The sequence below is a fragment of the Argopecten irradians genome, unplaced genomic scaffold, assembly GCF_041381155.1.
Source record: "Argopecten irradians isolate NY unplaced genomic scaffold, Ai_NY scaffold_0271, whole genome shotgun sequence".
NCBI lineage: Eukaryota > Metazoa > Mollusca > Bivalvia > Pectinida > Pectinidae > Argopecten > Argopecten irradians.
In genome coordinates, this window is record NW_027187738.1 from 28,103 (window position 1) to 54,185 (window position 26,083).

The window sequence follows — 26,083 nt, forward strand, 5'->3', positions numbered from 1 at the left end:
TTGGCCGGTTTATAATGAATTTCAAAGTAGTTTTTTTTACTGAAAATATTTCCTGACACGGTATTTAGTTCCAAAATATCAGTGATATGAATTTAGAAATCCAGTGTGAAATTTACCTTCAAAATATCAATTTTGATATGAAATGCTGAAATATTAGAATTTCAGTATATGTCAGTGTATAATGCACCATATTTCAAAATGGCTGCTCTGGTGGGAGTTTGAGCTGAAGGACTTCCATTAATTTTGTTAGTTATAGATCACACGATTATTGAATTGATTTAACAGTTCTTATAGTACGTTCTAAAACTTTAACACATTGGTCAATGGAAACATTAGCTTGGTTTCTATTAAGGCTAAGATAGACTAATATTTGAAATTTGATTTTGTCAGGGATGAGCGCTAACGCAGATCCCTACACTAACAAATTACGTGCCCGCATCTCCATTAGGGACCGCAGGGGCCAGTCTGACCGTAGTGCAATGGTCAGACCTCACCCAAGGGACACCGCCCAGTTGACCACGGTTATCCCAGCACAGGTAAGTATGACTGTTCCAACAGTAATTTTGCTTTTAAATTATCGCCGAGAATTGATAGAAAAGTGTCTTCTCGGAAGATAATGACATGATACGTATGTCATAAAGCTAAACACTTGATAACATAGCGTTTATTGTCATTCCGAATATTCCATAAAACACCAGTTTATCGATTAAAATGTCTATACAGTTTTTTATTTACAAATAAAAGTTGATGAATTAAGGAAAATGTAAGTATTTATTCAGTGTGAACATAAATGTGAACGTACAAAATACATAATTTGACGTATATACAACGATTACGGCGTAATGAAATCGGGTCATCACATATTGTAAGGTGTTTTGTTACTATTGTATATGAATACGTTATTCAGTCCCTTATACATAAAAACAACAGTCAATCAACACCTATATTTTGGAAATGAATCTTGTTTTGTGTCAATTAGGAATGTGCGTGTCAGACAGGATTACAATGGTACATGAGCTCGACTTATCTCCCTTCATTTGAATAGTTGATGCAAGTGTGTAAAATATGTTTGTTTTATTATCCTAATAAACAACAATGCAGTTATTTCAGTTAAGTGAAATTTCAAGTTTCGACACAAGAAACACATACCTGCTTACCGGATTGTAAATTGACAACATAAGCTTTAAACAACACCGCTACATAATTCTATCGGAAAAACGTACAATAAACGTCAGTTGATGTATAGGGTGCGTCTTTTCATATCTATATCCAATATTAATACATTCAGATTTTAGTTTTTATCGCTTTTGAATTTTCGAATGAATACCACTTAAAGAAATCAATATACGAAAAGGCTTATTCTTCACTCGTTAGACATCTAAACATAATACTCTGATATTAAGTTACACCAAATAAATATATATTTTTTGTATAGTGTTTTTAGTTAGTCATTTCAAATATTCGTCTAAAAACTGTTTAAAACTATAATGGATTGCTTTCAATGTCATACTTACCTGGTGTAGGGATAACCGTGGTCAAAATGGCGGTTTCCCCAGGGTGAGGTCTGTCCATTGCACAGCGGACAGATTGGCCCCTGCGACAGAGATCGGGCACGTAATTTATTGGTGTGGGGGATCTGCGTTCGCGCTCATCCCTGACAAAATCAAATACGAATGTTAGATACTGAACAGCACGACGAAAAACCGAATGCTTTTCCACAGACGACAATGTTAGCGTTTGTCACGGTCCAGGTTAAGTTGAGTTTTTTTTTTCTATCATTAGGTGATCTCCATGTCATGAATATAATTAAAACTACGTGTATTGTTAAAAAGAAGTATTCCTTGTGTGAATATTAAAACATGATATAATATATTTGAAAATGACTATTTTCGTGGATAATATTCTAAATATTCTTCTTTCATCCGATATGTGTTCCAGTTTGGACAGATTTGATGTTTATTGTTTATTGTAAATGTATAGATAAATCCACGTTTTTTGGTTGTTTGGGCAAAAAGCCCGTTTTATAAACAAAGCGTAATACGGAACAAGCAAGTAAAGTAATAAAAAAAAATATACTTTCGAAATAGCCCGTGTGTAGAAGATTGAGCCCCGGATGGAATTTCGTCCGGGCCATTGGTTGGCCGGTTTATTATGAATTTCAAAGTAGTTTTTTTACTGAAAATATTTCCTGACACGGTATTTAGTTCCAAAATATCAGTGATATGAATTTAGAAATCCAGTGTGAAATTTACCTTAAAATATCAATTTTGATATAAAATGCTGAAAATATTAGAATTTCAGTATATGTCAGTGTATAATGCACCATATTTCAAAATGGCTGCTCTGGTGGGAGTTTGAGCTGAAGGACTTTCCATTAATTTTGTTAGTTATAGATCACACGATTATTGAATTGATTTAACAGTTCTTATAGTACGTTCTAAAACGTTAACACTGTGGTCAATGGAAACATTAGCTTGGTTTCTATTAAGGCTAAGATAGACTAATATTTGAAATTTGATTTTGTCAGGGATGAGCGCTAACGTAGATCCCTACACTAACAAATTATGTGCCCGCATCTCCATTAGGGACCGCAGGGGCCAGTCTGACCGTAGTGCAATGGTCAGACCTCACCCAAGGGACACCGCCCAGTTGACCACGGTTATCCCAGCACAGGTAAGTATGACTGTTCCAACAGTAATTTTGCTTTTAAATTATCGCCGAGAATTGATAGAAAAGTGTCTTCTCGGAAGATAATGACATGATACGTATGTCATAAAGCTAAACACTTGATAACATAGCGTTTATTGTCATTCCGAATATTCCATAAAACACCAGTTATCGATTAAAATGTCTATACAGTTTTTATAACAAATAAAAGTTGATGAATTAAGGAAAATGTAAGTATTTATTCAGTGTGAACATAAATGTGAACGTACAAAATACATAATTTGACGTATATACAACGATTACGGCGTAATGAAATCTGTTCATCACATATTGTAAGGTGTTTTGTTACTATTGTATATGTATACGTAATTCACTCCTTATACATAAAAAACAACAGTCAATCAACACCTATATTTTGGAAATGCAATCTTGTCTTTGTGTCAATTAGGAATGTGCGTGTCAGACAGGATTTACAATGGTACATGAGCTCGACTTATCTCCCTTCATTTGAATAGTTGATGCAAGTGTGTAAAATATGTTTGTTTTATTATCCTAATAAACAACAATGCAGTTATTCCAGTTAAACGAAATTTCAAGTTTGGACACAAGAAACACATACCTGCTTACCGGATTGTAAATTTGACAACATAAGCTTTAAACACACCGCTACATAATTCTATCGGAAAAACGTACAATAAACGTCAGTTGATGTATAGGGTGCGTCTTTTCATATCTATTACAATATTAATACATTCAGATTTAGTTTTTATCGCTTTTGAATTTTCGAATGAATACCACTTAAAGAAATCAATATACGAAAAGGCTTATTCTTCACTCGTTAGACATCTAAACATAATACTCTGATATTAAGTTTACACCAAATAAGATATTTTTGTATAGTGTTTTTAGTTAGTCATTTCAAATATTCGTTTCTATAAAAACTGTTTAAAACTAAATGGATTTACTTTCAATGTTAATGTCATACTTACCTGGTGTAGGGATAACCGAGTGGTCAAAATGGGCGGTTTCACCCCAGGGTGAGGTCTGTCCATTGCACAGCGGACAGATTGGCCCCTGCGACAGAGATCGGGCACGTAATTTATTGGTGTGGGGATCTGCGTTCGCGCTCATCCCTGACAAAATCAAATACGAATGTTAGATACTGAACAGCACGAACAAAACCGAATTGCTTTTCCCACAGACGACAATGTTAGCGTTTGGTCACGGTCCAGGTTAAGTTGAGTTTTTTTCTATCATTAGGTGATCTCCATGTCATGAATATAATTAAAACAACGTGTATTGTTAAAAAGAAGTAGTCCTTGTGTGAATAATATAAACATGATATAATATATTGAAAATGACTTTTTTTCGTGGATAATATTCTAAATATTCTTCTTTCATCCGATATGTGTTCCAGTTTGGACAGATTTTTATGTTTATTGTAAAATGTATAGATAAATACACGTTTTTGGTTGTTTGGGCAAAAGCCCGTTTTATAAACAAAGCGTAATACGGAACAAGCAAGTAAATAATAAAAAAAAATACTTTCGAAATAGCCCGTGTATAGAAGATTGAGCACCGGATAGAATTTCGTCCGGGCAATTGGTTGGCCGGTTTTACAATGAATTTCAAAGTAGTTTTTTACTGAAAATATTTCCTGACACGGTATTTAGTTCCAAAATATCAGTGATATGAATTTAGAAATCCAGTGTGAAATTTACCTTCAAAATATCAATTTTGATATGAAAATGCTGAAAATATTAGAATTTCAGTATATGTCAGTGTATAATGCACCATATTTCAAAATGGCTGCTCTGGTGGGAGTTTGAGCTGAAGGACTTTCATTAATTTTGTTAGTTATAGATCACACGATTATTGAATTGATTTAACAGTTCTTATACTGTACGTTCTAAAACGTTAACACTGTGGTCAATGGAAACATTAGCTTGGTTTTTTCTAGATTAAGGCTAAAGATAGACCTCTATATTTGAAATTTGATTTTTGTCATGGGATGAGCGCTAACCGACAGATCCCTACACTAACAAATTATTACGTGCCCGCATCTCCATTAGGGACCTGAGCGCAGGGGCCAGCTCTGACCATCAGTGGACAACGGTATCAGACCTACCACCCAAGGGACACCGCCCAGTGACCACGGTGTTATATCGCCCAGACACAGGCGTAAGTATGCGACTGTTCAACCCCAGTAAACTTGCTTTTAAATTATCGCCGAGACTATTGATAGAAAAGTGTCTTCTCGAAAGCACTACTATGACATGCGATACGTAAGTCATAAAGCTAAACACTTGATAACATAGCGTTTATTGTCATTCCGAAATATTCCATAAAACACCAGTTATCGATTAAAATGTCTATACAGTTTTTTATAACAAATAAAAGTTGATGAAATTAAGGAAAATGTAAGTATTTATTCAGTGTGAACATAAATGTGAACGTACAAAATACATAATTTGACGTATATACAACGATTACGGCGTAATGAAATCTGTTCATCACATATTGTAAGGTGTTTTGTACTATTGTATATGTATACGTTATTCAGTCCCTTATACATAAAAAACAAACAGTCAATCAACACCTATATTTTGGAAATGAATCTTGTTTTGTGTCAATTAGGAATGTGCGTGTCAGACAGGATTACAATGGTACATGAGCTCGACTTATCTCTCCTTCATTTGAATAGTTGATGCAAGTGTGTAAAATATGTTTGTTTTATTATCCTAATAAAAAACAATGCAGTTATTTCCAGTTAAACGAAATTTCAAGTTTGGACACAAGAAACACATACCTGATTACCGGATTGTAAATTGACAACATTAGCTTTAAACATACCGCTACATAATTCTATCGGAAAACGTACAATAAACGTCAGTTTGATGTATAGGGTGCGTCTTTTCATATCTATTCCAATATTAATACATTCAGATTTAGTTTTTTCATCGCTTTTTGAATTTTCGAATGAATACCACTTAAAGAAATCAATATACGAAAAGGCTTATTCTTCACTCGTTAGACATCTAAACATAATACTCTATGATATTAAGTTTTACACCAAATAAGATATATTTGTATAGTGTTTTTAGTTAGTCATTTCAAATATTCGTCTAAAAACTGTTTTAAAAACTAAATGGATTGCTTTCAATGTCATACTTACCTGGTGTAGGGATAACCGTGGTCAAAATGGCGGTTTCCCCAGGGTGAGGTCTGTCCATTGCACAGCGGACAGATTGGCCCCTGCGACAGAGATCGGGCACGTAATTTATTGGTGTGGGGATCTGCGTTCGCGCTCATCCCTGACAAAATCAAATACGAATGTTAGATACTGAACAGCACGAAAAACCGAATGCTTTTCCACAGACGACAATGTTAGCGTTTGTCACGGTCCAGGTTAAGTTGAGTTTTTTTCTATCATTAGGTGATCTCCATGTCATGAATATAATTAAAACTACGTGTATTGTTAAAAAGAAGTATTCCTTGTGTGAATATTAAACATGATATAATATATTGAAAATGACTATTTTCGTGGATAATATTCTAAATATTCTTCTTTCATCCGATATGTGTTCCAGTTTGGACAGATTTGATGTTTATTGTAAAATGTATAGATAAATCCACGTTTTTGGTTGTTTGGGCAAAAGCCCGTTTTATAAACAAAGCGTAATACGAAACAAGCAAGTAAGTAATAAAAAATACTTTCGAAATAGCCCGTGTGTAGAAGATTGAGCCCCGGATAGAATTTCGTCCGGGCCATTGGTTGGCCGGTTTTACAATGAATTTCAAAGTAGTTTTTTACTGAAAATATTTCCTGACACGGTATTTAGCCCAAAATATCAGTGATTAGATGAATTTAGAAATCCAGTGTGAAATTTACCTTCAAAATATCAATTTTGATATGAAAATGCTGAAATATTAGAATTTCAGTATATGTCAGTGTATAATGCACCATATTTCAAAATGGCTGCTCTGGTGGGAGTTTGAGCTGAAGGACTTCCATTAATTTTTGTTAGTTATAGATCACACAAATTATTGAATTGATTTAACAGTTCTTATAGTATGTTCTAAAACTTTAACACTGTGGTCAATGGAAACATTAGCTTGGTTTCTATTAAGGCTAAGATAGACTAATATTTGAAATTTGATTTTGTCAGGGATGAGCGCTAACGCAGATCCCTACACTAACAAATTACGTGCCCGCATCTCCATTAGGGACCGCAGGGGCCAGTCTGACCGTAGTGCAATGGTCAGACCTCACCCAAGGGACACCGCCCAGTTGACCACGGTTATCCCAGCACAGGTAAGTATGACTGTTCCAACAGTAATTTTGCTTTTAAATTATCGCCGAGAATTGATAGAAAAGTGTCTTCTCGGAAGATAATGACATGATACGTATGTCATAAAGCTAAACACTTGATAACATAGCGTTTATTGTCATTCCGAATATTCCATAAAACACCAGTTATCGATTAAAATGTCTATACAGTTTTTATAACAAATAAAAGTTGATGAATTAAGGAAAATGTAAGTATTTATTCAGTGTGAACATAAATGTGAACGTACAAAATACATAATTTGACGTATATACAACGATTACGGCGTAATGAAATCGGGTCATCACATATTGTAAGGTGTTTTGTTACTATTGTATATGTATACGTTATTCACTCCCTTATACATAAAAACAACAGTCAATCAACACCTATATTTTGGAAATGAATCTTGTTTTGTGTCAATTAGGAATGTGCGTGTCAGACAGGATTACAATGGTACATGAGCTCGACTTATCTCCCTTCATTTGAATAGTTGATGCAAGTGTGTAAAATATGTTTGTTTTATTATCCTAATAAACAAATTTCAAGTTTGGACAGTTAAACGAAATTTCAAGTTTGGACACAAGAAACACATACCTGCTTACCGGATTGTAAATTGACAACATAAGCTTTAAACACACCGCTACATAATTCTATCGGAAAACGTACAATAAACGTCAGTTGATGTATAGGGTGCGTCTTTTCATATCTATTCCAATATTAATACATTCAGATTTAGTTTTTATCGCTTTTGAATTTTCGAATGAATACCACTTAAAGAAATCAATATACGAAAAGGCTTATTCTTCACTCGTTAGACATCTAAACATAATACTCTGATATTAAGTTACACCAAATAAGATAGATTTGTATAGTGTTTTCAGTTAGTCATTTCAAATATTCGTCTAAAATATGTTTAAAACTAAATGGATTGCTTTCAATGTCATACTTACCTGGTGTAGGGATAACCGTGGTCAAAATGGCGGTTTCCCCAGGGTGAGGTCTGTCATTGCACAGCGGACAGATTGGCCCCTGCGACAGAGATCGGGCACGTAATTTATTGGTGTGGGGGATCTGCGTTCGCGCTCATCCCTGACAAAATCAAATACGAATGTTAGATACTGAACAGCAAAAAAAACCGAATGCTTTTCCACAGACGACAATGTTAGCGTTTGTCACGGTCCAGGTTAAGTTGAGTTTTTTTCTATCATTTGGTGATGATCTCCATGTCATGAATATAATTAAAAACTACGTGTATTGTTAAAAAGAAGTATTCCTTGTGTGAATATTAAACATGATATATAATATATTGAAAATGACTATTTTTTCGTGGATAATATTCTAAATATTCTTCTTTCATCCGATATGTGTTCCAGTTTGGACAGATTTTATGTTTATTGTAAAATGTATAGATAAATCCACGTTTTTTGGTTGTTTGGGCAAAAGCCCGTTTTTATAAACAAAGCGTAATACGGAACAAGCAAGTAAAATAAAAAAAAAATACTTTCGAAATAGCCCGTGTGTAGAAGATTGAGCCCCGGATAGAATTTCGTCCGGGCCATTGGTTGGCCGGTTTATTAATGAATTTCAAAGTAGTTTTTTTACTGAAAATATTTCCTGACACGGTATTTAGTTCCAAAATATCAGTGATATGAATTTAGAAATCCCAGTGTGAAATTTACCTTCAAAATATCAATTTTGATATGAAATGCTGAAAATATTAGAATTTCAGTATATGTCAGTGTATAATGCACCATATTTCAAAATGGCTGCTCTGGGTGGGAGTTTGAGCTGAAGGACTTCCATTAATTTTGTTAGTTATAGATCACACGATTATTGAATTGATTTAACAGTTCTTATAGTACGTTCTAAAACGTTAACACTGTGGTCAATGGAAACATTAGCTTGGTTTCTATTAAGGCTAAGATAGACTAATATTTGAAATTTGATTTTGTCAGGGATGAGCGCTAACGCAGATCCCTACACTAACAAATTACGTGCCCGCATCTCCATTAGGGACCGCAGGGGCCAGTCTGACCGTAGTGCAATGGTCAGACCTCACCCAAGGGACACCGCCCAGTTGACCACGGTTATCCCAGCACAGGTAAGTATGACTGTTCCAACAGTAATTTTGCTTTTAAATTATCGCCGAGAATTGATAGAAAAGTGTCTTCTCGGAAGATAATGACATGATACGTATGTCGTATGTCAAAAAGCTAAACACTTGATAACATAGCGTTTATTGTCATTCCGAATATTCCATAAAACAAAACCATTTATCGATTAAAATGTCTATACAGTTTTTATAACAAATAAAAGTTGATGAATTAAGGAAAATGTAAGTATTTATTCAGTGTGAACATAAATGTGAACGTACAAAATACATAATTTGACGTATATACAATACGATTACGGCGTAATGAAATCGGTTCATCACATATATTGTAAGGTGTTTTGTTACTATTGTATATGTATACGTTATTTATTCACTCCCTTATACATAAAAAAAAACAGTCAATCAACACCTATATTTTGGAAATGAATCTTGTTTTGTGTCAATTTAGGAATGTGCGTGTCAGACAGGATTACAATGGTTCATGAGCTCGACTTATCTCCCTTCATTTGAATAGTTGATGCAAGTGTGTAAAATATGTTTGTTTTATTATCCTAATAAACAACAATGCAGTTATTTCAGTTAAACGAAATTTCAAGTTTGGACACAAGAAAACACATACCTGCTTACCGGATTGTAAATTGACAACATAAGCTTTAAACATACACCGCTACATAATTCTATCGGAAAACGTACAATAAACGTCAGTTGATGTATAGGGTGCGTCTTTTCATATCTATTCCAATATTAATACATTTCAGATTTAGTTTTTTATCGCTTTTGAATTTTCGAATGAATACCACTTAAAGAAATCAATATACGAAAAGGCTTATTCTTCACTCGTTAGACATCTAAACATAATACTCTGATATTAAGTTACACCAAATAAATAATTTGTATAGTGTTTTCAGTTAGTCATTTCAAATATTCGTCTAAAATATGTTTAAAACTAAATGGATTGCTTTCAATGTCATACTTACCTGGTGTAGGGATAACCGTGGTCAAAATGGCGGTTTCCCCAGGGTGAGGTCTGTCCATTGCACAGCGGACAGATTGGCCCCTGCGACAGAGATCGGGCACGTAATTTATTGGTGTGGGGATCTGCGTTCGCGCTCATCCCTGACAAAATCAAATACGAATGTTAGATACTGAACAGCACGAAAAACCGAATGCTTTTCCACAGACGACAATGTTAGCGTTTGTCACGGTCCAGGTTAAGTTGAGTTTTTTTCTATCATTTGGTGATCTCCATGTCATGAATATAATTAAAACTACGTGTATTGTTAAAAAGAAGTATTCCTTGTGTGAATATTAAACATGATATAATATATTGAAAATGACTATTTTCGTGGATAATATTCTAAATATTTCTTCTTTCATCCGATATGTGTTCCAGTTTGGACAGATTTGATGTTTATTGTTGTAAAATGTATAGATAAATCCACGTTTTTGGTTGTTTGGGCAAAAGCCCGTTTTATAAACAAAGCGTAATACGGAACAAGCAAGTAAGTAATAAAAATATACTTTCGAAATAGCCCGTGTGTAGAAGATTGAGCCCCGGATAGAATTTCGTCCGGGCCATTGGTTGGCCGGTTTTATAATGAATTTCAAAGTAGTTTTTTTACTGAAAATATTTTTCCTGACACGGTATTTAGTTCCAAAATATCAGTGATATGAATTTAGAAATCCAGTGTGAAATTTACCTTCAAAATATCAATTTTGATATGAAATGCTGAAATATTAGAATTTCAGTATATGTCATGTGTATAATGCACCATATTTCAAAATGGCTGCTCTGGTGGGAGTTTGAGCTGAAGGACTTCATTAATTTTGTTAGTTATAGATCACACGATTATTGAATTGATTTAACAGTTCTTATAGTACGTTCTAAAACGTTAACACTGTGGTCAATGGAAACATTAGCTTGGTTTCTATTAAGGCTAAGATAGACTAATATTTGAAATTTGATTTTGTCAGGGATGAGCGCTAACGCAGATCCCTACACTAACAAATTACGTGCCCGCATCTCCATTAGGGACCGCAGGGGCCAGTCTGACCGTAGTGCAACGGTCAGACCTCACCCAAGGGACACCGCCCAGTTGACCACGGTTATCCCAGCACAGGTAAGTATGACTATTCCAACAGTAATTTTGCTTTTAAATTATCGCCGAGAATTGATAGAAAAGTGTCTTCTCGGAAGATAATAACATGATACGTATGTCATAAAGCTAAACACTTGATAACATAGCGTTTATTGTCATTCCGAATATTCCATAAAACACCATTTATCGATTAAAATGTCTATACAGTTTTTATTTTATTGTAACAAATAAAAGTTGATGAATTAAGGAAAATGTAAGTATTTATTTATTCAGTGTGAACATAAATGTGAAAGTACGTACAAAATACATAATTTGACGTTTATATACAACGATTTACGGCGTAATGAAATCGGTTCATCACATATTGTAAGGTGTTTTGTTACTATTGTATATGTATAAATTATTTCAGTCCCTTATACATAAAAACAACAGTCAATCAACACCTATATTTTGGAAATGAATCTTGTTTTGTGTCAATTAGGAATGTGCGTGCTCAGACAGGATTACAATGGTACATGAGCTCGACTTATCTCCCTTCATTTGAATAGTTGATGCAAGTGTGTAAAAAATATGTTTGTTTTATTATCCTAATAAACAACAATGCAGTTATTTCAAGTTAAACGAAATTTCAAGTTTGGACACAAGAAAACACATACTGCTTACCGGATTGTAAATTGACAACATAAGCTTTAAACACACCGCTACATAATTCTATCGGAAAACGTACAATAAACGTCAGTTGATGTATAGGGTGCGTCTTTTCATATCTATTCCAATATTAAACATTCAGATTTAGTTTTATCGCTTTTGAATTTTCGAATGAATACCACTTAAAGAAATCAATATACGAAAAGGCTTATTCTTCACTCGTTAGACATCTAAACATAATACTCTGATATTAAGTTACACCAAATAAGTGTTATATTTGTATAGTGTTTTTTAGTTAGTCATAGTCAAATTCTGAGATATTCGTCTAAAAACTGTTTTAAAACTAAATGGATTGCTTTCAATGTCATATACTTACCTGGTGTAGGGATAACCGTGGTCAAAATGGCGGTTTCCCCAGGGTGAGGTCTGTCCATTGCACAGCGGACAGATTGGCCCCTGCGACAGAGATCGGGCACGTAATTTATTGGTGTGGGGATCTGCGTTCGCGCTCATCCCTGACAAAATCAAATACGAATGTTAGATACTGAACAGCACGAAAAACACCGAATGCTTTTTTCCACAGACGACAATGTTAGCGTTTGTCACGGTCCAGGTTAAGTTGAGTTTTTTTTTCTATCATTTGGTGATCTCCATGTCATGAATATAATTAAAACACCTACGTGTATTGTTAAAAAGAAGTATTCCTTGTGTGAATATTAAACATGATATAATATATTGAAAATGACTCAAACTTATTTTTTCGTGGATAATATTCTAAATATTCTTCTTTCATCCGATATGTGTTCCAGTTTGGACAGATTTGATGTTTATTTATAAAATGTATAGATAAAAATGTATGATATCCACGTTTTTGGTTGTTTTGGGCAAAAGCCCGTTTTATAAACAAAGCGTAATACGGAACAAGCAAGTAAATAATAAAAAAATACTTTCGAAATAGCCCGTGTGTAGAAGAAGATTGAGCCCCGATTGAATTTCGTCCGGGCCATTGGTTGGCCGGTTTTATTAATGAATTTCAAAGTAGTTTTTTTACTGAAAAATTTCCTGACACGGTATTTAGTTCCAAAATATCAGTGATATGAATTTAGAAATCCAGTGTGAAATTTACCTTCAAAATATCAATTTTGATATGAAATGCTGAAAATATTAGAATTTTATCAGTATATGTGTCAGTGTATAATGCACCATATTTCAAAATGGCTGCTCTGGTGGGAGTTTGAGCTGAAGGACTTCCATTAATTTTTAGTTAGTTATAGATCACACGATTATTGAATTGATTTAACAGTTCTTATAGTACGTTCTAAAACGTTAACACTGTGGTCAATGGAAACATTAGCTTGGTTTATATTAAGGCTAAGATAGACTAATATTTGAAATTTGATTTTTTGTCAGGGATGAGCGCTAACGCAGATCCCTACACTAACAAATTACGTGCCCGCATCTCTCCATTAGGGACCGCAGGGGCCAGTCTGACCGTAGTGCAATGGTCAGACCTCACCCAAGGGACACCGCCCAGTTGACCACGGTTATCCCAGCACAGGTAAGTATGACTGTTCCAACAGTAATTTTACTTTTAAATTATCGCCGAAGAATTGATAGAAAAGTGTCTTCTCGGAAGATAATGACATGATACGTATGTCATAAAGCTAAACACTTGATAACATAGCGTTTATTGTCATTCCGAATATTCCATAAAAACACCATTTATCGATTAAAATGTCTATACAGTTTTTTAAACAAATAAAAAAGTTGATGAATTAAGGAAAATGTAAGTATTTATTCAGTGTTAAACATAAATGTGAACGTACAAAATACATAATTTGACGTTATATACAACGATTACGGCGTAATGAAATCTGTTCATCACATATTGTAAGGTGTTTAGTAGGTATTGTACTATGTATATGTATAAAAATTATTCAGTTCCCTTATACATAAAAACAACAGTCAATCAACACCTATATTTTGGAAATGAATCTTGTTTTTGTGTCAGTTAGGAATGTGCGTGTCAGACAGGATTACAATGGTACATGAGCTCGACTTATCTCCCTTCATTTGAATAGTTGATTGCAAGTATGTGTAAAATATGTTTGTTTTATTATCCTAATAAACAACATTGCAGTTATTTCACGTTAATAGCGAAATTTCAAGCTTTGCGACACAAGAAACACATAACTATAGCAATGGGTACCGGATTGTTATTTTGGCACAATACTTAAGCTTTAAACACACCGTCATTAAATAATTTCTATCGGAAAACGTATAGATAATCAGTGCTGTTGGATGTACTCTAGAGTGCGCCCTAGGCTTTCTCATATGTATTCCGTAATTATTTAATACAATCTATATTTAGTTTTTTTTATACGCATTTTTGTAATTTATCGTCAATGAGAACGATTACCACTTAATGAAATTATCCAAATCATACGAAAAAACGGCTTATTCTGTCCACTCACGGTTAGACCATTCTATATTCTTAATACATACTGCCACTGAAATAAGTGTACACAGAAGATCAAGATAGATTTGCTAATATGTTGTTTTCAGTGTAGTCATTTCGCAAATTATTATTGTTATTAAAAACTGTTTAAACCTAACTATCGAGATTGCTTTTCTGAATGTCAAACTCTATCCTGGTTGTAGGGATTAACACGGGCCCGTCAAAATGGGCCCGGGGTTTTCCCAATCGGGGTGAGGCAACGTTAACTGTCCAATATGCCACCACTAACAGCCTGCCTGACAGTTGGGCCCCTTCTAATGCGGCAGAAGATTCGGGCACGTCGACATTTATTGCGCCGCACTACTGTGGGGATATGCGTTCGCATCGCTCATCCACTGACATAATATCAAATTCAGAGAAGAGTTTAGATACTGAAACAGTCCGCAGAGAGATCGAAAAAACGAATGCTTTTCCACAGACGACAATTGTTAGCGTTTGTCACGGTCCAGGTTAAAGTTGAGTTTTTTATTTGCTATATCGATTAGAGTGATCTCCCTTGTTCATGCAATATAATTAAAACCTACGTGTATTGTTAAAAAAGAAGCGTTTTCCTTGTGTGAATATTAAACATGATATGAAAATATATTGGAAAATGACTATTTTCGTGGTTTAATATATTCTAATATATTCTTCCTTTTCATCACCGATAGAATGTGTTCCAGTTTTGGACAGATTTGATGTTTATTGCTATCTAAAATGTATATGATTAATCATAGACGTTTTTGGTTGTTTGGGCCAAAAGGCCCGTTTTATAAACCAAAGCGTAATACGGAACAAGCAAGTAAGTAATACAAATAGAAGCTTACTTTCGAAATAGCCAAGTCGTTTGTAGGAAGATTGCAGCCCCGGATAGATATTTCGTCCGGGCCATTGGTTTTGGCCTGCGTTTATAATGAATTTCAAAAGTAGTTTTTTACTGAAAAATATTTCCTGATCACTTGGTAAGTATTTAGTTCCAATAATATCAGTGATCTATGAATTTAGAAATCCAGTGTGAAATTTACCTTTCAAAATATCAAATTTTGATATGAAATTGCTGATTATATTAGAAGATTAACAGTATATGGTCAGTGTATAGTGCACCATATTTCAAAAAATGGCGCTGCTCTGGTGGGGAGGTGTTTGGGCTTGGGAGGACTTCCATTAATTTTGTTAGTTATTGATCATACAGACATTATTGAATTTGGATTTAACAGTTCTTATTGATATGTTCTAATACTTATTATCACTGTGGTAAATGGGAGATAACTATTAGCTTGGTTTGTTCTATTAGGTGCTAAGTTAGTACTGGATTATGTGAAATGTTTTGTGTTGTTTGTCAGGTAGTTGAGCGCTAACGACAGATCAATACTATCTTAACAATTTACGTGCCCGTGCATCTCACATTTGGCGACCGCTAGGCCGGCCAGGTCTCGACCGTTGTTGAACTCACAATTGGTCAGATCCTCACCCAAGCGGTACACCGGCACATAGTTGACACGGTTATCCCCAGCACAGGTATGTTATGTCTGTTCGCCACAGTTATTTGCTTTTTAATTATCGCCGAGAATTGATAGAAAAGTGTATTCTCGGTAAGATAATTGGACATGATACGTATGTCTTAATGACTTAAACTCTTGATAACATAGGCGTTTATTGTCAATGCCAAATTTTCATATCACACGTTATCACGATTAAAAATGTCTATAAAGTTTTTTATAACAAATAAAAAGTTGATGAATTAAGGAAAATGTAAGTATTTATTCAGTGTGAACATAATGTGAACGTACAAAATAACATAATTTGGACCCGTATATTCAACGATTACGGCGTAGAATTCGTGGTCTCACATATTGTAGGTGTTTTGTTACTATTGTATATGATACGTTTTTCAGTCCCTTATACATAAAAACAACTGACATTCAAATACTATAATTTTGGAAATGAATCTTGTTTGTGTCAATTGAATGTGCTGTGTCAGACAGGATTACAATGGTACATGTGAGCTCGACTTATCTCCTTCATTTGAATAGTTGATGAAGTGTGTAAAATATGTTTGTTTTATTATCCTAATAAAAACAATGCAAGTTATTCCAGTAAAAGAATTTTCAAGTTTGGACACAGAAACAATACCTGCTTTCCGGTTTGTAATTTGACAAATATGCTTTAAACACACAGATACATAATTCTAACGGAATACGTACAAAAAACGTCAGTTGATGTTTATAGGGTGCGACTTTTCTCTTTTCATAGCTAATTCCAAATATTAAGACATTTCAGATTTAGTTTTTTATCGGTTTGGAAATTTTCGATTGATGAATACCACTTAAAGAAAAATCAAATATACGAAAAAAAAAATAGGGCTTTTATCTTCACTCGTTAGACATCCTAAAATTATACTTATGATGATTAGTAGTTATACACCCAAATTATGATAAATTTGTTATAGTGTTTTTCAGTTAGTCATTGTCAAATCATATTGTCTAAAAAAACTGTTTTTTTTTATTTTTTTTTTTATTTTTTTTAAAATAAATGGGATTGCTTTTCAATGTCATAAATTACCTGGTGTAGGGATTAAACCTGTGGTCAAAATGTCGGTTTCCACAAGGGTTTGAGGTCTGTCCATTGCACAGCGGACTGATTGGCCCCTGCGAACAGAGATCGGGCAAGTAATTTATTGGATGGTTGTGGGGATCTGGCGTTTTTTTCGCGCTCATCACTGACCTAAATCATATCACCGAATGTTACGATTACTGAAACAGCACGAAAAACCGAATGCATGTTCCAAACAGACGGGACAATGTTTAAGCGTTTGTTCACGGTTCAGGTTTAAGGTCCCAGGTTAAGTTTGAGTTTTTTTTTTCGATCATTAGGGTGCTTTCATGTCATGAATTTTAATGAAAAACTACGTGTATTGTTAAAAAGAAAGTATTCCTGTGGGTACTAGAGATATTAAAACACTGATAAATAATATATGAAAAATGTCTATTGTCGTGGAATAATATTCTAATTATTCTTCTTTAATCCGATAATGTTGTTTACGAGTTTTGAGAAACAGGATTTGATGTGTTTATTGTAAAATGTATAGAATAAATCCACGTTTTTTGGTTTTGTTTGGCCAAAAAAAAAAAGCCCGTTTTATAAACTAAGGGCGTACTACGGAAACACGAAATTAAGTATAAAAAAAAAGACGTTCGAAATAGCCCGTGTTGTATAGAAGAGATTGCAGCTCCGGAATTTTTTTAGAATGAAATTTCGTCGGTCCGTCCATAGGTTGGCGGTTGTTTCCGGGGTTTCGGATTTTTTTTAATTGAATTTCAATGTTAGGTTTTTTACTGAAAATATTTCTGCTGACACGGTTATTTAGTTCCAAAATAGAAGTGTAGTGATATGGAATTTAGAAAACTCAGGTGTGGAAATCTTACCTTCAAAAATATCGAATTTTGTTATGAAATAAAAAAAAAAAAAAAAAAAAATAAAAAAAAAAAATATGCTGGTGTGAATTATGTAGGAATTATCAGTATTGTCAGTGCTATATATATTATATGCTCCATATTTCAAATAATTGGTTGCTATGGTGTGGGAGGGAAGAGTTTGGGTGTGTCTGTGAAGGACTTTCCATTATTTTTGTTTGTTATTGATCACTCGATTAGTGAATTGATTTTCTACAGTTACTTTTATAGTATGTTTCTAAAAACTTCTTTATACACGGTGGTCAATGGAAACATTTGCTTGGTTTCTGTTAAGGCTAAGGATTTGGACTAATATTTGAATTTTGTTTTTGTCTGGGGTTATTTGAGCGCTAACGCAGATCCCTACGAATTACAAATTACGTGCCCACGCATCTCCATATAGGGGGACCCGCAGGGGCCAAGTTCTTCTGACCGTAGTGCAAATTATTTTTAGGTTGGCAGACCCTTCACCCTAGGGGACACCGCCCTGTTGACCACGGGTTTATCCCCGACACAAGGTAAGTTATGACCTGTTCCAAACAGTAAATTTTGCTGTTTAATATTATCGCGGGAGAAAGTGATTAGGAAAAGTGTCATTTTCGGGAAGTTAATGACATGTTACGTATGTCATAAAGCTTAACACTTGAATAACATTTGAGTTTTTTTATTGTCATTCCGAATATTCCATAAAACACCAGTTGATGATTAAAATGTCCTGCTATACAGTTTTGTTTAACAATTAACAAGTTGGTTGAATTAAAGGAAAATGTTAAAGTATTTATTCTGTTATTGTGAACATATAATTGTGAACGCTACAAAATACTTAATTTGGATCCTCGATATTACAACGATTTCGGCCGTTATGAAATCTTCGGGTCATCACATATTGTTAAGGTTAGTTTTGTTTACTATTGATATATGTATACGTTATTCACTCCCTTATACATAAAATCACATGTCATTCAACTCCTTATATTTTGGGAAAAAAATGAATCTGGTTTTGTTTGTGGGTCAATTTGGGATATGTTTGCGTTGTTCAGGACAGATTTACACTGGTTTCATGAGACTCGACTACTTATCTCCTCTTCTCTTGGAGTAGTTTGATGCAAGTGTTGTAAATATATGTTTAGTTTTATTATCCTAAATAAACAAACATGCAGTTATTACCAGGATTAGACGAAATAATTTCTAAGTTTGAGACACCAAGAAATCACATACCTGACACTCTACGGGATTGTAATTTGACAAAATAAGCTTTTTTTTTTTTAAACTCTCCGCTTTCCCGATACATAAATTCTATCGGTAACAGCGCGGTAGTTACAATTAATTAAACGTCAGTTGATGTATAGGGTTTGCGTCTGTTCATTATCTATTCCAATCATGTAATACAATTCTGATTTAGTTTTTATCGCTTTTGAATTTTTTTTTTTTTTTTGCGAATGAATGAATGATTACCACTTATATAGAAATCATTATACGAAAAGGCTTTATTCTTCCAATCGTTTCTCGTAGACATCTATTCTAAACATTTAATTACTCTGTTATTAAGTTACACCAAATAACAGATATTATGTGTTATAGTTGGTTTTCAGTTTAGAATTTTCAAAATATTTCGTCCTAAATTGTTTTTTTTTTAAATTCTAAATGGATTGCTTTCAATGTCAAACCATACCTGGTTATAATCCTGTAGGGATAACCGTGGTCAAAATGGCGCGGCGGTGTCGGTTTTTTCCCCAGCGGGTGAAGGGTATGTCCCATTTGCACAAGCGGACTGACAGATTGGCCCATGCGGAAGAGATCGGGCACGTATTTTTTGGGAGTACGAGTATTGGTTTTGTGCGGGATCTGCGTTCGCGCTCATCCCTGACAGAAAATCAAATACGATATGTTAGATATGAACAGCACCGAAAAAATTGAATGCTTTTCCAACAGACGACAATGTTTGCGTTATGTCACGGTCCAGGTTAAAGTTGAAGTTTTTTTTCTATCATTAGGTTTTTCTCCATGTCATGAATAATAATAAAACTACGTTGTATTGTTTTAAAAAGAAAGTAGTATTGCCTTGTGGGTGAATATTAAACTTGATATATAATATTATTGAAAATGGACTATTTTCGTGGGTTATTATTCTATATATTCTTTTTTCTTCCGATATGTTACTGTTCCAGTTTGGTCCCAGATTTTGATTGTTATTTGTAAAATGTATAGATAATTCAACCGTTTTTGCGTTAGATTGTTTGTTTGGGCAAAAAAGCCGTTTTTTATAACAAAGGCGTATTTTGAATACGGAAACATGCAAGTAAGTAATAAAAAGAATTACTTTCGAAATAGCCCGTTGTATAGAAGAATGAGCACCCGGATAGAAATTTCGTCGCGGGCCATTGGTTTATTTTGGCCGGGGTTTTTACTTGAATTTCCAAAAGTAGTTTTTTACCTGAAATATATTTCCTGCACACAGGTTATTTAGTTCCATCATTTCTGTCGTGATTATGAATTTAGAAAATACAGTTCGTTGAATTTACCTTCAAAATTTCAAATTTTGATATGAAGTGAAATGCTGTGGAAAAATTTTAGAAAATTTCTGTATTATGGCAGTGTATAATGCACCCATATTTCTAATGGGGCATTGCTCTGGGTGGGAGTTGGGAGTTTGGGGGTGGGCTGATAGGACTTTCTATTAATTTTTGGTAGTTATAGATCACAAGATTAATTGAAATTGATTTATCAGTTCTCTTATTGTTTGTTCTCTAAAAACGGTATAACACTGTGGTTCAATGGATACATTAGCTTGGTTTATTTTAAGCTGAAGATTAGACTAATATTTGAAATTTGATTTTGTCAGGGATGAGCGCTTAACGCAAGTTCCTGACACTATCATATTACGTAGCCCGCATCTCCTTTAGGGACAGCTGGGGCACACCAAAGTATGTCCGTTTGTGCAATGGTCAGACCTCCTTCACCATAGGGACACCGCCCAGTTGACCACCGGTTATTCCAGACACAGTTAAGTATGACTGTATCTCAAACAGTTAATTTTGCTTTTTTAAATTATCGCCGTGGAGAAAGAATAGTATTGTTTAGAAAATGGTGGTCTCTTCTTAGGAGAGATAATGACTTCGATACGTATTATGTATTAAAGCTCTAAACACTTCATAACATAGCGTTTATTGTCATTGCCAAATATTCCATAAAACTAAACAGTTATAAATTAAAAATGTCCTACTTGGCTATTACGTTTTTAATAACAAATAAAAGTTACGATGATGATATTAAGGAAAATGTAAGTATTTTATTCAGCCTACACCGTGAAACAGAAATGTTGAAGCGTACAATAGACATTAATTGACGTATATACAACGTTTTACGGCCGTTAATGATATCGGCTTCATCACATATTGTAAGGAGTTTTGGTACTATTTGTATCATGGATCACGTTATTCACTCCTTATACATAAATAAACAACAGTCATTCCAACACCTTATTATTTGAGTAATTGAATCTTGTTTTTGTTCGTCAACATTTGGCAGGTGCGTGTCAGACAGGGATTACATTGGCAGTACATGAGGCTCGACTTATCTCCATTCATTTGAATAGTTGATTATGCAAAACAAGTAGTGGTGTATAATATGTTTGTTGTATTTATCCTAATAAACAACAAATTGCAAGTTATTACAGTTAGAAGAGGCGTAATTTTACAAGTTTGGACTCATAAGAAGGGAAACAAATACCTGTGCTTAACACGGATTGTATAATTGACAAACATAAGCTTTTAACAGCTACGCTACATTTATTCTATCGGAATACGTACCATTAAAAGTTAGTTTGATGTCTATAGAGTTGCGTCTTTTCTTATCTTTTCCTATAATTTAATATTCATTCAGATTAGTTTTTATCGCTCTTTTGAAATTTTCGAATGAATATCCTCTTAAAGAAATCAATATACCGAAAAAGGCCTTATTCTTCACTCGTTTTTAGACATCTAAACATTATACTCTCGATATTATGTTACACAAAAATAAGATATATTTGTATAAGTGTTTTTAGTTAGTTCATTTCATATATTGTCTAAAAACTGTTTGTTTAAAACTAAAAATGGATTGCTTTCAAATGTCATACTTACATGGTGTAGGATAACCGTGGTCAAAATGGCGTCGGTTGGGTTCGGCGCGCGGGTTTCCCCAGGGTGAGGTTATGTAATTGCAAAGCGGACAGGATTGGCCCTTCCCCCGCGGAGACAGAGATCGGGCACGTAATTTAATTGGTGTTTGATGTGTGGTTGTGGGGATCTTGCGGTCGCGCTCTTACCCTGACAAAAATTCAAATACGAATGTTAGATACTTGTACAGCAGGACGGAAAGAAATTCCGAATGCTATTTTCCACAGACGACAATGGTAGCGTTTGTCACGGTCCAGGGAAAAGTTGAGTTTTTGTTTCTATCATTAGGTGGTGATTCCATTGTCCTGTAGTATAATTAAAATCATACGTGTATTGTTAAAAAGAAAGTATTCTTTCGCTGTGTGAATATTTAACAGGATTATAATATATTGAAAAATGAATTTTTTCGTGGGATAATATTCTAATATATTCTTATTTCATCCGATAATGTGTTCCAGTTTGGAGACAGATTTTTCGATGTTTAATTGTTAAAATGTATAGATTATAAAGATCCAACTTTTTGGTTGTTGTTTGGGCAAAAGTCTCGTTTAATTAACAGAAGCGTAATACGCGAAACAAGGCAAGAAAGAATAAATAAATATACTTTTCGAATTAGCAGCGCAAGAGGCTTGTGTAGAAGATTGAGCCCCGGATAGAAATTTCGTCTACCGGCCCCATTGGTTTTTTTGGCGCGGTTATATAATTGAATTTCAAAGTAGTTTTTTACTGAAAATATTTCCTGACACGGCGGTATTTTGTTCCATAAAATATCAGTAAGTGGTTATTGAATTTATAGAAATCCACGTGTGACATTTACAATTCAAAATTTCAATTTTGATATGAAATGCTATGAAATATTAGGAATTTCAGTGATATGTCCATGTAGTAATTCACCATTATTCAAAATTGCTCTGCTTATCGGTGGGATTTGGGGCTTGAGAGACTTCCATTAATTTTGGTATAGTATAGACTCACACGATTATTGAATTGATTTAACAGTTCTTATAGTATGTTTCCTAAACAAACTTTTACACTGTGGTCAATGGAACCAATAGCTTGTTTTCTAATTAAGGCTAAGATAGACTAATATTTGAAATTTGTATTTTGTCAGGGGTATGAGCGCTAACGCAAGATCCCTTACACTAACAAAATTACGGTGCCCGCATCTTCCATTTGGGACACCCGGCAGGGCCAGGGGCCAGGACTGACCGTTTAGGTGCAATGGTTCTCAGATAACCTCCACCCAAGTGACACGCGCCCAGGTTGACCACGCGGTTATCCCAGCACAGGTATGTCATGAACTGTTCATACAGTAATTATTTGCTTTTAAATTATCGCCGAGAATTGATTAGGAAAAGTGTCTTCACGGTTGATTAATGACAGGATACGTATGTCATTAAAGCTAAATCACCTTGATATCATAGCGTTTTATTGTCATTCCCGAATATTCCATAAAACAACCAGTTATCGAATTAAATTGTCCCTATACAGGTTTTTTATATCAAATATTAAAGTTGATGAATTAAGGAAAAAAATGTAAGTATTTATTCAGTGACTGTGAACATTTTAAATGTGAAACGTAACCACAATACATTTAATGTGAGCGTATTATACAACGATTCCGGCCCCCGTTAATGTAATACTGTTCAACACATTTTTTGTAAGGTGTTTTGTTACTATTTGTAATATGTATACGTTATTCACTCCTTGATACAAATAAAACAACAGTCAATCATAATATATATTTTGGAAATGAATCTTTTGTGTGTTTTGTGTCAATTAGGAAATGTTGTCTCGTTTCAGACAGGATTATCAATAGGTACGATGATGCTCGACTTATCCTCCCTTCATTTGAATAGTTGATGCAAGTCGCTTGAGTGTGTAAAATATGTTTGTTTATTTATCCTAATTAAACAACAATGCAGTTATTCCAGTAGAAACGAAAAATTTCAAGTTATGGACACAACAAACACATAACCTGCTCTTACCGGATTGTATAATTGGACAACTTAAGCTTTAAACACACCGATACATAATTCTATCGGTGAAAAAACGTACAATAAACGGTCCAGTTGAATTATAGGGTTGCGTCTCTTTTCATTATTCTATTGATCACAATATAAATACATTCAGATTTAGTTTTTTATTCGCTTTTGAATTTTTCGAAATGAATACCACTTAAAGAAATTCAATTATAACGAAAAGGCTTTATTCTTCACTAGTTAGACATCTAAACATTAAGACTCTTTATATTAAGTTACACCAAATTAAGATATATTTGTTTATAGAGTTTTTAGTTTAGTCAATTCAAATATTCGTTCTAAAAACTGTTTTTTTTAAAACTTAATTGGATTGCTTTCAATGTCATACTTACCTGGAGGTTGGGATATAACCGTGGTCCAAATATGGGCGGTTTCCCCAGGGTGAGGCCTGTCCATTGCACAGCGGACAGATTGGCCCCTGCGACAAGAGATCGGGCACCGTTAATTTATTTGGTGTTGGGGGATCTGACGTTCGGCGCTCATCCCTGACAAAAATCAAAATACGGAATATAGAAATACGGAACAGCACGAAGAAAACCCGAATGCTTTTCTACAGCAGACGGACAATGGTTAGAGCGTTTGTCAAGGTCCAGGTTAAGGTTGAGTTTTTTTTCTATTCGCATCATTGGTGATCTCCATTGTCAATGAATTATAATTAAAACCTACGGTGAATATGTTTTTAAAGAAGAAGTATTCCTTTTGTGTATATTAAACATGAAATAATATATGATGAAAATGACCTATTTTCGTGGATAACTATGCTAAATATTCTGTCTTCTCTATCCGATTATGTGTTTACAGGTTTGGGACCAGATTTGATGGTTATTGTAAAATTGTATAGATAAAATCCTCGTTTTTGGTTTTGATTGGGTAAAACAGCCCCGTTTTTATAAACTACGCGTAATACGGAACAAGCAAGTAAAGTGAATAAAAATTATAACTTTCGAAATAGCCCGTGTGTATGAAGATTTGAGCCCCGGGATTTTATTATATGGAGGGGGTGGAGGAATAAGGGGGTGAAAAAATTATTTTATACGAATTTCGTCCGCCAATTGGTTGGCCGGATTATAAAGAATTTCAAAGTAGTTTTTTACTGAAAATATTTCCTGACAACTGGTATTTAGTTCCAAAAAATATCTGTGGTGATATTGTATTTTAGAAATCCTAGATGTTGCATGTCTGATATGATATTTTACCTTTCAAAACTATCAATTGTGATATGAAATTGCTGAAATATATTTAGAATTTCAGTTATATGTCAGTGTAATAATCCAACATATTTCAAAATGGCCCTCCCCTGCTCTGTTGGGAGGGGGAGTTTGGGCTTGTGATGGACTTCCATTAATTTTGTTAGATATAGATCACAAACGATTAATTGAATTGATGTAAACAGTTCGTTTAGTAATGTTCTTAAAACTTTAAACACTGTGGTCAATGGAAACATTAGCTTGGTTTCTATTAAGGATCAAGACTAGTCTAATATTTGAAATTTCTTGGTTTTTTGTCAGGGGGATTTGAGCGCCCTATCGCAGCAGATCACAACACTAGTACAAATTTCCAGATGGCCTCGCATCTCCCTTAGGGACCAGCAGGGTGGCCTGTCTGGACCATAGTGCACAACGGTTCAGTCCTCACCCAAAGAGGACACCGCCCAGATGGACCCATCGGATATACCAGCACAGGTAAGTATGACATTTTCCAACAGTAACTTTGCTTTTAAATTATCGCCGAGGATTTGGATTGAAAAGTGTTCTTGCTCGAGAAGATAATGACATGAGACGTATGTAATTAACGCTAGAAACACTTGATAACATTTGCGTTTATTGTCATTCGAAATAATTCATAAAACACCATATATGTTATTCGATTTTTTTAAATTGTCTATATCAGTTTTTTTATTTTACATATTATATAAGGTGATGAATTAAAGGAAAAATGTAAGATATTTATTCATAGTAGTTGGAACATGTATGGGAACGTACCAACATACATTATTTTGACGTAGATACCAACGTCGATTAAGGCGTAATGAAATTCTGTTCAACAAAGTTTGTAAAGGTGTTGTTTAGTTTACGAT

The 26,083-nt window shown here is 34.2% G+C and overlaps 6 non-coding genes and 6 pseudogenes across 6 annotated transcripts; 6 read left to right on the forward strand and 6 right to left on the reverse strand.

The window, feature by feature from the left end:
- Positions 1-387: 387 nt before the first annotated feature.
- Positions 388-544, reverse strand: LOC138312305 (U1 spliceosomal RNA). The gene has a single exon (XR_011206906.1). It is a non-coding gene; the product is annotated as a U1 spliceosomal RNA (small nuclear RNA).
- Positions 545-1,506: 962 nt separating this feature from the next.
- On the forward strand, positions 1,507-1,657 carry LOC138312290 (U1 spliceosomal RNA; annotated as a pseudogene).
- Positions 1,658-2,524: 867 nt separating this feature from the next.
- LOC138312310 (U1 spliceosomal RNA) lies at positions 2,525-2,681 on the reverse strand. The gene has a single exon (XR_011206911.1). It is a non-coding gene; the product is annotated as a U1 spliceosomal RNA (small nuclear RNA).
- A 967-nt stretch (positions 2,682-3,648) lies between these two features.
- On the forward strand, positions 3,649-3,803 carry LOC138312313 (U1 spliceosomal RNA; annotated as a pseudogene).
- Positions 3,804-5,834: 2,031 nt separating this feature from the next.
- Positions 5,835-5,984, forward strand: LOC138312285 (U1 spliceosomal RNA; annotated as a pseudogene).
- An 849-nt stretch (positions 5,985-6,833) lies between these two features.
- On the reverse strand, positions 6,834-6,990 carry LOC138312306 (U1 spliceosomal RNA). The gene has a single exon (XR_011206907.1). It is a non-coding gene; the product is annotated as a U1 spliceosomal RNA (small nuclear RNA).
- Positions 6,991-7,940: 950 nt separating this feature from the next.
- Positions 7,941-8,090, forward strand: LOC138312295 (U1 spliceosomal RNA; annotated as a pseudogene).
- Positions 8,091-8,950: 860 nt separating this feature from the next.
- LOC138312307 (U1 spliceosomal RNA) lies at positions 8,951-9,107 on the reverse strand. The gene has a single exon (XR_011206908.1). It is a non-coding gene; the product is annotated as a U1 spliceosomal RNA (small nuclear RNA).
- A 973-nt stretch (positions 9,108-10,080) lies between these two features.
- LOC138312286 (U1 spliceosomal RNA) lies at positions 10,081-10,230 on the forward strand (annotated as a pseudogene).
- An 852-nt stretch (positions 10,231-11,082) lies between these two features.
- On the reverse strand, positions 11,083-11,239 carry LOC138312308 (U1 spliceosomal RNA). Its single transcript, XR_011206909.1, has one exon. It is a non-coding gene; the product is annotated as a U1 spliceosomal RNA (small nuclear RNA).
- A 987-nt stretch (positions 11,240-12,226) lies between these two features.
- LOC138312287 (U1 spliceosomal RNA) lies at positions 12,227-12,376 on the forward strand (annotated as a pseudogene).
- Positions 12,377-13,265: 889 nt separating this feature from the next.
- On the reverse strand, positions 13,266-13,424 carry LOC138312298 (U1 spliceosomal RNA). Its single transcript, XR_011206902.1, has one exon. It is a non-coding gene; the product is annotated as a U1 spliceosomal RNA (small nuclear RNA).
- Positions 13,425-26,083: the final 12,659 nt, after the last annotated feature.